Raw genomic sequence first — 15,214 nt, forward strand, 5'->3', positions numbered from 1 at the left:
TGCGAGCAACGCCTTCGCGCTCCTTGGAGCTCTCTCTCTCTCTCTCGTTGAACAAATCGTCGTCGTGCTAATGGCCAACGCACAGCCATGGCACACAGATGTGCAAGATCCAGTATGCAAATGCACCGGTGCACAACACCCCGTGGCCGTGCGGCTTGGTTTGCCTACCAGATTCTTCTCTCCCTACGGGCTCCAAAGAAGGAAGAAGGAATTTGTTATTACTCGCTACAGTTATAGCAAAAAAAGAAACATGCGAAAAAAAACCATCCCCCACGATTTCTATTACTTTCGCTTCGTCTCTCGTGGGGCGCGCACAGCAGTCATAGTCAAGACCCGCCTCGACCTCGTTCCATTATATGGTGGTGCTTGGGGGGGTGTTTTTTTTTCTCATCTTCTGATTTTGGCGTACCATTGATGCTGTTGCCTCGCTTGTTTTTAGGTTGTTGCCATCTTCTGACCCGTGTGCGGTGCGAACCTTTGCGAGTCGAGAGCGGCACACACACACACACACCGATGCCATCCCCGACATGACGACGGCGTGTGATGTTGTGCGTCGCGCACTGACTCATCGCGCTGGCTTAAATATAGAACTGAATCGGTATCAGGTCCATCCGCCCGAACGCATCGCGCGATTAGTCTATTCTCGTGAACCGATCTCTGCAGCTAGCACTTCTCTGGCCGACCGAAACCGGCGGTGCACAAGACCAACACTACCTTGCCCACCCTACTTAGCCGTGTACCGTACGCGAGAAGGGACGTATGGAATTCTTATGAGTAACAATGTTTCTTCTGCGAGCATCCGTTCGCTGCTTCAGCATTCTTTTCCACACCTTCTCACTTTCCGTGGGCTTGTGTGTGTGTATGTGTTTTAATGCTCTTTGAAGTCGCTAATGGTTTATTATGTTTCGAGTTAGACCTTTACTTCCGGCCGATGCGTTGCATGCTGCAAACGCGTAGCGAATATTGCGTGATGAACCATACATTCACTGGTTTCTTTCTACCCGTTTGATGTAATGCAGGAGATTGGAAGAAAGGTCTTCTTGGTACCGAAGTAAGTGAAGATGTTTTTAGATCTTTGGAACATCTAGCATGTTTTAATACTTTTCAAGATCTTGCACGACTCAAGGAATCTAATTTGAAGTTTTTTTGTTTTGTTTTGTTTTGTTTTGTTTTTTTTTTTTGAATGAAGAATGTCACTCTTATCAAGCCAAATGATATCCGATGTCGCAAAGATGACATTCCTTTGAGTACCAATTTTAAATACGTTGTTACATCTCCAGAATTCTCCAGAGTATCTTCAGACTTGCCCGCCATGGGATCAAGTCCCAAAAAGACCGTGCCGCCATACGTAGGACTGACTATCCTGCTATGGGGGTAATCCAAAAGTCATTGAAAGTAAACCCCACAAGTGGTACAGGCAGGCCTTGACCGACAACGGTTGTTGAGCCAAAAAGAAGAAGAAGAAGATCTTCAGACATTTACATTCCAATATTTCCAGCATTCTCCAGGCTGTCTTCAGGTCTCTCCATCATAATATCTCCTCTATTCTTCACCATATCTCCAGCTATCTCAATTGCAATATCTCCAGAATTCTGTAGAATGTCTTGATACCTACCTCTCCATTGCAATATCTCGATAATACTCCTGACAGCTCCTATCCAATGTATTTGGCATTCTTCAGAATCTCTCCATTCCAATATCTCCAGTATTCTCCATAGTGGGAGAATTATAATTCTCCAGAATGTCTTCATACCTCTCCATTCCCATGTCTCTAGAATTCTCCAGATTACCTTCAGATCTTCTTTGGCTCAACAACCGTGGTCGGTCAAGCCCTGTCTGTACTACTCGTGGGCTTGGCTTTTAATGACTTAATCTCCAGATCACCTTATTCTAATATCCCCAATATTCTCCACGATATCTTCAGATCTATGTATTCCAGTAGCTGAAGAATTATCCACAATATCTCCAGCTCTTTTCATTCCAATATCCAACATGGATTGCATTTGGTATATTCGTTTTAAAAGTGAATTTAGGCCAACTTTAACTTCAGACTCGCGATGCCGAAGGTGACTTCTTGGGTCAATCGGGTTAGTAACTTCTTGGGTTAGTCAATCGATGAACCCGTAAATGATAGCAGGTCTCTGCCAATCGCATGTAGATAGGTCAAGAGCGATAATGATTGGCAGCGAGTGCTCAATTTACTCTATCTTCCGTAAACTACACCTTCTCGCTGGTCGATCAACGCAATGATGCTTTATAGCATACAATATTGTGGCATTGGCCCAGTATAACCAGCTGTACTGTCGGCAGGGGGAGCTTTTTTTTTCTTTGGACAGGAGGAAGCGAACCGCATCGCGGGATTGAACGCAACTAGTTCATGGACCAACCCAATCGTCGTTTATCAGTGCATGAACCCCCAAGATACACAGCACAGCGAGGGCTAGTGTCATTGCACACCACATCATCATCCCACCGTGTGCGTGTGTGTGTGGACAGTGTTGGAACAGTTTGCAGGAGAGTCGATACTGGTTATTGCCTTCAATCGTGCTCCCCGCCGGGAAGTTTTAGCTAATTACTATCACTTTTCTTCCCCGGGGGCACTTTAACGCTAGCGAGCAATGTACGCTCGTACCCATTCGCTCCGTATCAAGCGAAAGGCAAGGCGCATCCCTCACGCGCTGTTAAAATTACGAATTCTAAACAATTCGCAAATAGATTTTTATGGAATTCAATTTCCCAATCTCACGGGGTGGGGGGGCTAGGTGGAGCCAAAACCGCGCACGCCACTTGAAAATCCCCGGGCTCTCGGGCGCTGGTGGTGGTCTGAGCTGACACACACACACACACATACACACAGACAGGGCATTTATGGGCCTGTTGTATATATTTCCACGCAAAAACTTTTTCGAAAAGAAATAGGTGCAAATGGGAAAAAAACAGGGAACAAATCCCCCTGGTGGCGCGGCGGCAGGTTTGAATGTGATCCATCCCTGGCGGCTGGCTTTTTTGTTTGTGCTTGAGTTGGTAATAGAGAAAAATAATGTATATGTGTGTGTTTGTGTGTGTGTGTGTGTGTGTGTGTGTGTGTGAGGGAGAGACAGCGAACGAGTGGTAATAGACCACTGTCGGTAGTGATAGTATTATGTGTGCGCTCACTCGTGCGAAGTAAACTAAAGTAACAATCAACCTCCCTCTGTGTGCTCTCCGTTCTGCTTGCGTTACTTTCGCCGTGCACTATGCGTCAGGGCAGGGTTGTTGAACGCCCGTCGCCGTCGGTGTGGTGCGGGATTGGGCTCTAGATTGGGCTAACTTTGGCGTGCGCGTTGCCGCTACTTTTGTTTTGGCCGTGGTTAGGACGCGGCCGAAAACGTCACAAGTCATGCAACCCCATTTAGGTCCTCGATGTAGGGCGGGGTCAGTGCGAGTGGCACAGTTCGCGGTCGCCTGTCGCCTTGTGTTTCGCGCTGTTCGGTTAAGATGACACTGTTCCCAAACATCGCTGTGAGCTATTGGACCACTGGACCATTTGCTCTCTGTAGTGCTGTTTTCCTTATGCACGCTGGTGTTTGCGCGAACTCTAGAGCGCATTGCTAGCTGCGTGTTGCTATTGCTATATCGAGGTTCAATCGATTTGCGCTGTGGCCAAGATAAAATTAACCCTGCATCCCCGGACCACCATCAGCGGGAAGGTTAGCTCGTCTCGTGGGCAGGATCGATGTTGTTGTAGCCGCGTGCTCAGACACTTCTTTGTCATGCTGGTTGCGCCCATGTGGCATGCAAACGTTCCTAATGCTGTGGTGCTTTGCTTTATCATGTGTGTTTGTGTGTGTGTGTACGGTGTGTGCAAGTGGATCATCATCTACTTCCCGCTCGAACGACTCTCCGGCAAAAACCTTTGCCTTTTGGCGCTACACTCAAACTCTCGACGTTGCTTTCTTTTGCGCTTTACGTTGAGTTCTTTCCGCCGCTTCTGTGCTTGTGGTGTCATGTGGCGATGATCATGATGATGATACTGTGCCCACCACCGACCGGAATGGAATTGTTTATCTGGATGTAAACCCTTCGCTTGCCACTTCGCGAAGGAAGATACAGCGGCCGGAAGGCCCTCCTCTCATTTCAGTTTTACATGCACGACGTTGCACGCTTTTCTCGGAATAACTACGATGACAAAACAACAACAACAAAAAAACATATAAACATAACACACACACAAAACTCCCCGCTGATGGAGTCGTCTTTTCCCGGTTCGTCATGTTTTCCCACTCAAAATCTCGGGTGGAAAATTAAACAAAAAAAAAACCCAGAACAACTCCCCCCTTCATCGTGATCGAACCGGAAATGCACCGAGTGCAACACAGTTCGGTCTCGGTTCACCAAACCGTTCGGTTTGATTTCAGGTTTTTGTTGTTGCATGGCGTTGTTTGTACTAAGACACAAACCTACCCTGCTCCGCGATGCGCTCGAATGGCGATCGTGCTGTCTGTCTGTCTGTGTGTGTTAGATGAACACCAACGCGATTCGATCAAGGGCAATTCACCTCGCTTCCTGCACGACTGAAGCGTTTCTTCCTGTCTGAGAGAGTGCGCGTTTTGTATGTGGTGCTGTTCGTCGGTAGCGCGCAAAACTATTCCACCCCTCCGGACGATCAAACGGACGGAAAGCGGAAGTACGCTAGAATTTCTTGAAGAGTGGAGAAGGTACCGTTGCCCTGCTAATACCGGAATAAACACACATTCCATCTACCTAAAGTTGCAAACTTTCAAGTGTGTCGAAGTTGTCGAAGCTGTTTTGGGGCATCTAGTGCATCAAAACACATTCCAAGGATCGCTAACTTCGCGTTATTTGCATCAAGATCTTTGATGCTGTTTGATACATTTAATGTTCAAAGAGTTGTTTGGATTAGTGGTGGGTTGAGTTGTCTCCGGAGCCGATTCCGGAGTTGACCTCGGAGCTGATTCCAGAATCGGTTCCGGAATAGACCTGGGAATTACAGTTTGCTCCGATGACGGATTCATAATTGACTCCAGAATTAGAATTAGCTCCGGGATAGGAATTAGTTCTTGAATTGAAAAAAGAAGTTTTAGAAGCGAAATCAGTCCGGGAATCTCCATGAGAATGGATCTTTTACAAGTAAATTTTGATTCTTTGCGGCTATCAATATGTTGTATGATTGGACCCAAACGCCTATTTTTATGGCGATGCCGAAACTGATTCCGTTTGTATGCCGATTCTAATGTAGGATCCCATTCCGATTCGAGAGCCGATTTCGATTCCGGAACCGATACCGATTCCGGAGTCGATTTCGGAACCGATTCCTATTCCGGAACCGATTTCGAATCCGGAACCGATTCCGATTCCGGAGCCGGTTCCGGACCCAATTCCGGAGTCAATTACGATTCCGCAATCGATTCCGGAAACTGATTCTGGACCTACTATCTGGAATTGATTCCAGAAAACTGCGGAGCTAGCCGGAATCGATTCCGACAAAAACTTCATTTTTCCCATCACTAGTTAGGATGCAACTCACAATCGAAAGGTTATCAATAATCATTGCAAACTTGTTACCATATCATCCAGAGTAAAGATGTTGACAGATATGCTGATTTGGGCTGCTCTTACAGTTGGCACATTCAGACATTGGAAGATCAATAAATTCTTCAGAAGATTCCAAAATCTCAAGGATCCCAAAGTGTGATAGCGCGCTGTGCTGGGGTTCTCAACTTGCATGTCACTCCAAAGATCTTCAGCGTCCGCGATGCACCTCTAGGCGAGCTCTTTCTCATTGATCTTCAAAAAGAGCAAAAAAGTCTGTATGTAACATGTGCTGGGGATTTTCACGCCTAACTCCAACGACCAACAGCGTTCATCTTTAGATCTTTGATCCTTGGTCTTTGATCTGCACCATGCGGGAGCCACGCCAGACCCGCTGGAGGCGAACTGTTGTGGAGAACGCGGCGTTGTTCAACAACTCCTCCAAAATCAATGTCACGCTACACAAGCCTGCCAAATTACCATACAATCAACGGTCCCCCGATTACGAGTTCTATCCCCCTGCGCCCCCTCGTTAGAAAATGAGGCTCAGTGGAGCGTAATGCCCATCGCCCATATCGTTCCTCTGCCGCTCCTACCAAAACAGGCTTCCGGAAAATTCGAAAATACAAAGTGAAACAATCACTTCACCCTCTTCCCGCTCTCAGAAAACCGCCGGTACAAAACACGAGCCCGGCTTTTTTTTTTGTTTGTTGGTGCGTGCCTCAGATCGTTCGCATTATTACTATGTGCCGTGCTTCCCCTTTTCGCGGCGGTTGGTCCGCAGTTAAAATGTTTATGAATTTTCGGCCCATTACATGCGCAATGTGTGCGGCGTCACCCATGCGGCGGTTGGGCGCACATACGCTGACGTGTGATAACAAACGCGGGAGGAAATGCGGCTCTTCCCCTCCCTTTTCACCTTTTACCGGAAGGAAGCGCGGGTAAGGCGGAAAATTAAGGGGGCAAGGAGTTGAACGGAACAAAACAAAAATGTGTGCCGGCAGGTGAGGATGTATGTGTGCGCTGGGAAAATTAAAAAAAAAACATCCACCCACACGCCACACTTTCCGTGGCGCGATTTGACGACCGATTGAAGGCGGCTCATAGGCGGTTGTGTAATGGTTGTAATGGGGGGCTCCGTGCCCGACCATCGGCCGAGTTACGTGGTAGTGAATCCGCATTATTGTGCAGCGCGCCCGCACACACATATGCAGCTGCGGATTAATTATTTTACCGTCCATTTTGTGCGGAATGCATTTCTTTCCGTTCGAATGAGCGCGCGCGGCTTCTTATGGCGTGCACCGGGTTACGAAGGCGCAGACCGGGCCAGTGCGTACACAGCCTCCCTCACGCGTCATGCGGGTGTGAGGGACCGCTGCTTCGGCATCATCATCCGATCATTATGCGCTGTGATATGAGGCTGTGGTGGCTTCCGTGCGGATATGTGTGCGCGAGCGCATATTACGTTAGCCGGAACGGGGCGGTTACGTGGGCGAGGAGAAAAATGCGCAGACATGTTATGGGGGGACTGTGATCTGCGTGATTAGTTGATCGCACGAGTGCGCGTCCTGGAGATTATGGATGATTATGGGAAGATCAAGATTCGCAGGCTCCAACAGTCGGCGGGCGCTAAGGTTTCTGTCCGATTGAGGCTGTTCAAGATGTAAAAAGATGTAAAAGGAGTCAGAGAGACTGTTTCAGGGACCCTTGTTCCGTGACTGCTGGCTAATTATGGTTATTTTTATAGCAACTTTGAGTCTGAGGCTTGATCTCGTATCTCTTACGCGAATGATTGTACTTCAAATGGCGACTTTAAAGGAAATTGATGAAAGCATAATTTTTTTAATACATTCCATTATTCAAGCATGAGTATTTAAAATGTGCTATAAAATTACTATTATTATGAAACTATAAACTGTCTCTTAGCAGTTAATATTGATTAAAAATGAAACTTGTAAAGACTTCGAGGTTCCCAACTAATTAAATAAAATTGTTTATTTGTCAAAAATGCCAAGTCTTAGTAACTGGTTCGTCCCAAAACGCTATAAACGTGTTAAGTACAGTGCTATAAAATAGTAAAAACTAGAATGCTCCCGTGTATGCGCTTAAGCGCCGTCCTAATTGATTGTATGGTCTCAAATCCATGTTAGCCATGTTGCAATTTCGCTATCGATTGGAGAATTGTTTCGATTTTTTTGAAGGAAAAGTCACTTGGCTTATCGCGTTTTTTTGTGTTTTGCATTAATGCCTCTCTAACACCCTTTCGAATGGCCACTCTTCGCCTCGTACAAGTTTCAACAAAAACATGGATCGCTTCAACAGCAACACCTGCAACAGGTGCAATCAATCATGAAAAGCGTTACATGCCTGTGCGGGGGTTATCACGCTAAAGGGCCTCTAACGCACCCTGATGTAATGCCCTATTGTGTACGTGTGTATTATTGTTTACAACACTCACACACACACACATACTGATGTTGCGTGGTGCTCTGCTGCTGCCTTTTAATCGAGACGGGGGAATGATTTCGATCGCAACGGGGGACGCTGACAGCCCGTCAGCAGTGGCTCGACTCGGGGGCAGATGGATTGGATAGCGCCCTTTCGGCGATGGCGCTTCACTCACTGTTACGACGCATGAATGTGTTGCCCCATGTTGCCGTTTTGGGCTTCCCACGCATTGGCTCGTTTCGCGATGCGCACTGAATCATTTCTGGTGCGGGCAGGGCGGCGCACACCAATATTTCACTCCATCACCGCGTGTGTGCATAATATCGGTTCTTGCGACAAGGAGAGCGAGAGAGAGAGAGAATAAAGAAGACAGCACAAGATACACAAGCGAGAGATAGAATTACGTATGATAAGCTTTTAATATCTATTGCATCAACGTATTGCGTCGGATTCGATTTGTACCCAGCGTGCACACAATTGGCAAAATAATTGCCCTGCGGTTGCATTTTATCGTCTTTGGATTATTTCCGCCAGATTTTATATGCACTTCAGGCTGCTGGCATGAATCTCATAAAGCAGCAACGATAGTATATGCCACAGGTCGTTAAAACTGCTTGCTTATCTTACCGGCGAATGTTTATGTTAGGTTGGCAAGTTCAAGGCGGAACCTGTTGCAGCTTTGCTGCCAGTTGCAAGCTGCTTCGTCTTTTACGATTTGTTAATTTGAATAACTATCAATAAACACACTCGTGTACACTCATTACACTGTTTTGTGAATTTATTGCCTTTAGTTAATTGAAATAAAATAAAGTTATTCGAGTTTTTGTTGCATAAACTTTCAGAATGCCTCCGTTGTCATGATGCTATAATAATTATTAGTAGAGTCTATTTTATAGCAAAATACTGCTCACAGTTGCAGCTGGTCTAGGGTTATTGAATTATTATTGTTTGTGTTTATATAAAAAAAAACAACAACAAAAAATGTGTATTTAGTCTGAGAGACACATGCAGTGTAAGCAACGAACCTTCTTTTTTCAGCTTCCTTTCCCCATCACACCGACGTGCCCGGCATTTAGACCTCTGGTGCTGGGGTGTTGGGGTGGAAGAGGCACAAGAGTCAAAACAGGGTGCATTTGTGCTTTGCTATCTGTCGCCGTATTTGTTGCAGGGCCAGCAGACGACCCAAACAAATATTGCTACCAATGGCCGCGGTTTGGTGTTTGCTTTTACTCACAAGGGTGGCATTGCCACCATACATAAGGCCCCAAGGCGAGACCTGCAGGCACAGGTCCTGCAGTAGTCAGTAGTGCGTTGGCTGCAATGTGGTGTACCATCCGCGGAATGGGAAGTGGCAAAGCAGCAAACAAAAATCCTGTCCCTAGCTAGCGTTTTGCGCGAATAATTATTTGCTGGTGCGCGGTGGTTGCGAAATTGGAAACTATTCTTTATGAACTGCCACAACAGACACTTCCACGTGTAGTAAGCCAACGCGCAGAGCTGCTCAAAAAGTAAATACATTTGTTTGAATTGCTTGCTGTGAAGTTCAAATTTAATGAGCTTATTTATCCACACTGTAACCGGGAATGACGAAGAGAGTCTACTCAATCATTCTATAAGTCAATGGTTTTAGTAATGAGGCGCAACAGAGTGAACATTTCTTCACAGCAACTGTCTGCATTTGTTTACTTTTGCACATTTCCGGCAGGTGTCGCTGCTGCTGCTGCCTACTAATTCCCTTTTTGCTAATCAATCTTTCTGTGACATAAATCCTGTTTTAAGAGTTTTAAAAATTGTATCTTTTCCCCATAATGTGAACTAATCAAGTCAAATGGATAATGTTTTTGATGCCGGTTTTTTTTTTTTTCTTCACAGTTATTCTTTCACTCTCACGTTCATCTATCGCTGCTTGGTCGGTTTGGTCCGTACGAAATTAACATAAAATCATACGTCTATCTATCTGTCTGTTGTGTGTTGTTTTCATTAGTCTACACACACATACACACACAGCAAAGAAACATTCCCATTCACTGAGCGTTCACGCCGGTATGTTGTGACACCCCAGCAGCAGCAGTGAAATTGTTGCTCGAGATACGGCGAACTGCCGCGCAATGAATGGCCAGGCTGCAATGATTAACTAATTTCTATCTTTTACTGCCTCTCTCGCTCTGTGTGTGTGTATGTGTGTTTGTACATGCGTTTGTATTTGGGGGAGTGGCGCGGTTGCCTGCCCGCCGGGGTGCGGTCTTGTACTTTCGTATGTTTCGTTCGTTTTTACTATTTCTCCGCCCCGGGGGGGAGTGTGTGCTTTTTTTCGTTTGTTTCGCCTATGTGTTCCTATTTTCAAGTTCAATGCACACGCGAAAGGAAAGGGTGTTGGTTTGGTTTTATTTTCGATAAACGAAAGTAAGCGAACTCCTTTTGTTTTGCTTTGCTTTTGGGGAGCTAGTGAAATGTTCTTCAGAGATGAGCGTTTTCCTTACATGTGTTTTTTTTTGTTTCTTCAAGACGTTCGATTGATGCAAGGGTTCGTGGTTTGTACGACACACGAAGGCATTGGAAGGGCTTTTGCCACCTAATCTTTTGCTTTCTCGGGGACAGATCGTGCCATTTTATTGCACACTTGCACACGCGCCACAAAACAGTCGAAAGTCGTGGTGCGCTGGAAAAAAACCGCCGAAACGAGCGGGCGAGCCTAATTTCAAATTTGCTTCGCTATTTTATTTGACCAATTTTTGGTGTCGCGTATTTTTTTTTTTTCAAGATATTTTACCTCTCTCCCCCTGCAACCGTGAAAGTACCGTGTAGAAAGCAACCTGTCGTGAGCCCCATCGAATTTGTCCCCTCACAGGCTGGCAAAACACAGGGCAACTGGATACGAAAAAAAAACGAAAGTAATTCACTAAACCGATTAAACTGGCAGCATGAAAATGTGTTGGGCCTCGCGGAGAAAGTGCCGGATCGCGTCGTGGCCCAATCCCTTTCGATGTTGGACGGTCTTTGGTTTCATCTGGCGTGCTGCATCGGCTGCTCTGCTCGTTGTGGGTATTTTTTTTTTTGGTTTTCCTTCTCTCTCTCTCTCTCTCTCTGCGCGATTACGCTTATCATGTGTGTTTGCCTTGGATTGCGCCATGGAAGAGAGGCAGCGCTTCAGGCACAGATGTACAGCGCCCGCCAAGATGTTTACTCCGCGAGACATACTGGAGCCGCCGGGACGGGATTGTCCGGTATTACTTTCATAGCAACGTCTGATTTAAAGAACTCGTTCAGTTTTGAAATGCTTTATGCCACCGGGAGTTGTTCGTTACTGAAGAGGAGCTACTTCTGGTTGAAAAGATGCAAACAAAGACTGGTGGTTACTCAGCACGATGCGGACGAAATCCAGCTCGCCCGATGCGCACCAAACCTCATCCCCTACTTCTACGCAATCGACCAAGTTCACGGCCATTCGCCGGCCCTTTCGCACTGACCATTAATGTCAAGCCAAGGAATTTCACGGCCTGTGTGCTGCAACCGAGAGAGAGGAAAGGTTCCTATTTTGTTTTTATAGTGCCAACAACCAAACTGTATTCATACTTGCGAATAATTTACGCTGGATGCATTTTGGAAACAAATGCGCAGCGTAAACACACGGCTGTGGCAACGTTCCGCCCAAACGAAAACTGTACTTTGTGTGTGAAGGTCAGCTGTGGCCGGCTGGGGAAAGGTTTTTCTAATATTCGGCCCGTATCGGGTTTTCTACCGTAAAATAAACTTGTGGCATTTGATGTGCCAGATGTTGGAAAGATTTACCTTTTTTTATAATAATTTCACTTTAGGCGTTAAACACTGCACGATGACTCAGTACATCAGCGGTATGGGACAGTTTTATTATCAGTAAAGGGTTTGCCGACTTACTGCAAGAGTACGGGGCTAGCCATTTAGCGATTTTTCCCTTGAATAAATGCCTAGATGGCGCCACGATTTTTTCAAAAAACCGATCCTACCAGGCTGCAAATTTTGAATGCTGTGTATATGACTCTTGGTTGAGGATTTGAAACACTTCTTTCAATTGAATAAAACGAGCTTTGTTGCATGTGTTTTGTATGTATTTACGAGTTAAATGTTCAATACAATGAGTCAGGAATAAGAACTTGAAGTCATAGAAAATGTTTGTTGTATCTACAAAAAAAAGCGTACGAAAAATCGGATTGCATTATTTGAAACCTTGGTATTTGAAACCCTTATATTTTCTACCTTTAGGACAGTAACAAATCCGTTCTACAAAAGAAGAAATTGAGTGCTTTTATTGTTTTATTTCGGCTACAATTATTTCATTTCGATGCACGTCTCACTGAAACCGATTGTGTTGGCGCATTAATTTGTGCCCAAAAAAACCCAAGGTGTCCCAGAAACCGAATTGCTTCCTTGCGATTGCGACCAATGTTTTGAAACCTCTTGACATCTTGCGCAGTTTCTGAGAGCAAGCGAGCAACCCTGTACTGCACCAGAGAGGCATCAAGGTTTCAGACACAGCGGAAAACAGACACCCAGAAACGTCAGCTGTTTGAAAGGAAATGGCTTATCGACAGTGTGCAACCAGTGCAAACAGCAGCAACAGTTTTCGATCATCTCTTTATGGGTCAGGTAAATCAAATAGCTGAATAATCCGTCTGTAACGAGCGACGTTGTTGTTCAAATTGGCTTTAATTTATGCGCCTTCCTCTCTCTCTCTCTCTCTGTCGTTTGTGGATGCGTTGTGTGACACGTTTGCCAGGGTGTGGCACAAGCCAAAACACAAGGAAAAGAGTGTTTACAGTCGCAGACATTGCACACCGAAATTACGATCGCATGCGTCAAAGGAAGCAGAACCAGAATGTGCGGTGGCGTATTTTAAGATGTTTTACATCATGCTGTCCTCGTAGGGTGCAAAAATGGTTCTAATTGATAGGCCTAGAGAACCCCTTTTCCGCCCAATCTGCTTTGTTCTACTTATCCCGATTTGTAGCGGGCGCATGCGAATAGCAGAACATAACCCACACAGACGACGGGAGAAATGTAATTGTGCGATCATAATCGTGAATTGCATGCCCCGATTGCCGTCGAGAGCATCTGTAATCATGTTGCCGCACGCCTCTCTGTCTATCTGTGAGAGTGTTTTGGTTCTGCACACACAGGTGTGTGGCAGCTACGAAGTGGAGCGGAAGTGGTGGAATGCTCTGGGGTGTGTGTGTGTGTACCGTTTGACCAGCAAAGGGGCGCTCGCGCGCGCTCGATTTAACGGACAGAACCGCCACGGTCGAGCGAGATTTAACTTTGCAGCGCTCGGGGTTGTTGATCTGCCGGTGTGTGCCGCACGCTTCTTCGCTATTACAAGCCCCACTGCATGGGCGCTTAAGATGTGCAACACAGAGCTGACTCACTTGCGGCTCACTCTCAACGCTCTGTGGACGCAGACTCGAGGGGCGAAACACGTTTGCCAAAAGCCGTGCCGTGAGACTATATCTCATGGTTGTTTTTGCGTTGAAGAAAACTATAGGACGCATTCTTCCCACTGCTCCAGCAATTTCTTGGTGTACTATTGCGTTGTATTACGACATTCCGCGAATTCGTGCGCTCGTTTTTGGAAAGATCTGCCAATTTCTGTAAGGGCCAGGGAATTTGGCGCACCATGTGTGGGCCTGTTTTTGTTGTAATTCTTCCACTCACAAGCAGTGACATTTAGCAGCTCCAAGAAATACTGAGTGCACATGACTCACAGCCAGCCGGTGCCAAAAGCGGCCCATATGGAGCGAAAATATGCCGCGTGCGATATTATTTTGTTTTTACATGCTTGAGGTGGGTTTATATTTTACTCGCCTTCCCTCTGAAAACCATGACTAAGTCGGCTTTTCACAGCACAGCGTGTTTTGGATGAACGGTGGAGAGATGACATCACACAAGGTAACGGGGGGGGGGGGGACCCCACGTTGACCTTAAGATATTGCGCACTAATCTTAAATCACTGAAGCAATACCCGATGTGAGTGGTCGAACTTTCGCTAGCCTACTCCCCAAAAAACAACAACAGCAATGATTGTGGTTTCATTGCTGCAAAAGCGTGGTGAGCTCCTATAGAAATAAAAAAGAAAGGAAAAAATAACAGCAACAAACGCATTGGGAAATTTGTTTTTCTTCTCACGAAAATACAAAGCGTATCGCGCAACGGCCCGGCGTCCATCATCGGACGTTTTGCACTAATTGTGTAGCAGAGCTGTGAAGTACATTGATGCGAGCGTGTAAGGTCGTTTGTTGATCCCCAATGGCCGGTCGCCTTCATTCCAACCTTTACACTCTCTAGACCAGGCAATCACAGTTTCGCAGCGCGGCACCAGATCCCAAGGACCTTTCATTTCAGCGGTGCAAATACTGCCCCTTGTCTTCCTCGCTCGCTGTGACATACGATTGCGTCGTTTAGATGGAAGCATTTCAAACGTGTAACTAAACGGTTCACCGATTGATCTGACAGAGAGTGGTCCCCCTATCATCATCGCCATCATCGTCGTCATCACTCCAACTGCTCGTCTGCTTGCGTCCAATGCCAACACAGGGTGCGAGGCGCTATCGGGTTGGCAGTGCGCGCCGCGACGCGCTATCTAAATCCAGCGAGGTCGCGTCCCATGTGATGGCACTACACAAAAAAGTGGTTGTTTAATGCTGCTTTGTTAGAGTGTGTGTGTATGGGGTCCTACCTGCGTCGCTGCAGTGCTCTCGGTTAACGACTGGACGGAGAGTGTGCCGGGGGTTCATTGCAAAAAGATAACGCGTGCGGCCTGGTTTTTTCCCCTTTGCCCCTTTTGTTTGCAATTGGTATTGGGGTGTGTGTGTGTGTGTGTGTGAATCATATACTACCAGACATCAGACACTCTGCGTCTTCCTGGATGATAGCGGCAATCATTCGGATTCGGTTTCATTGTACGTTTGAAAGGGGCGAAGATTGCTCCGTAGCGTAGAATAGCTCGCACTGTGATTTACCTTGAGGTTCTGATGTATTTTCAATTGTCTAAAAATCAAGAGCCTAAGTTCCAACTGATTGTTGGCGAATCTGTGGCCTCGAAAGACCAAGAATTCTTATTCATTTGAACATAATCTAAAGACATCCTGAAGAAGTTATTCTGGATGGTAGGTACATCTAGAAACTAACCCAGTTGGAACTGTCCAACATTTTCCAAAGACATCATGAAGAAAATATTCTGGATGGTCAACAAATGATGAACTTA

The 15,214-nt window shown here is 46.2% G+C and overlaps 1 protein-coding gene across 1 annotated transcript in view; it reads left to right on the plus strand.

The window, feature by feature from the left end:
- The window catches only part of LOC121589402 (F-actin-monooxygenase Mical), a 65,893-nt gene that overhangs the window by 17,239 nt on the left and 33,440 nt on the right, over positions 1–15,214 (plus strand). The window lies entirely within an intron of this gene.

The sequence above is a fragment of the Anopheles merus genome, chromosome X (assembly GCF_017562075.2).
Source record: "Anopheles merus strain MAF chromosome X, AmerM5.1, whole genome shotgun sequence".
NCBI classification, from domain to species: Eukaryota; Metazoa; Arthropoda; class Insecta; order Diptera; family Culicidae; genus Anopheles; species Anopheles merus.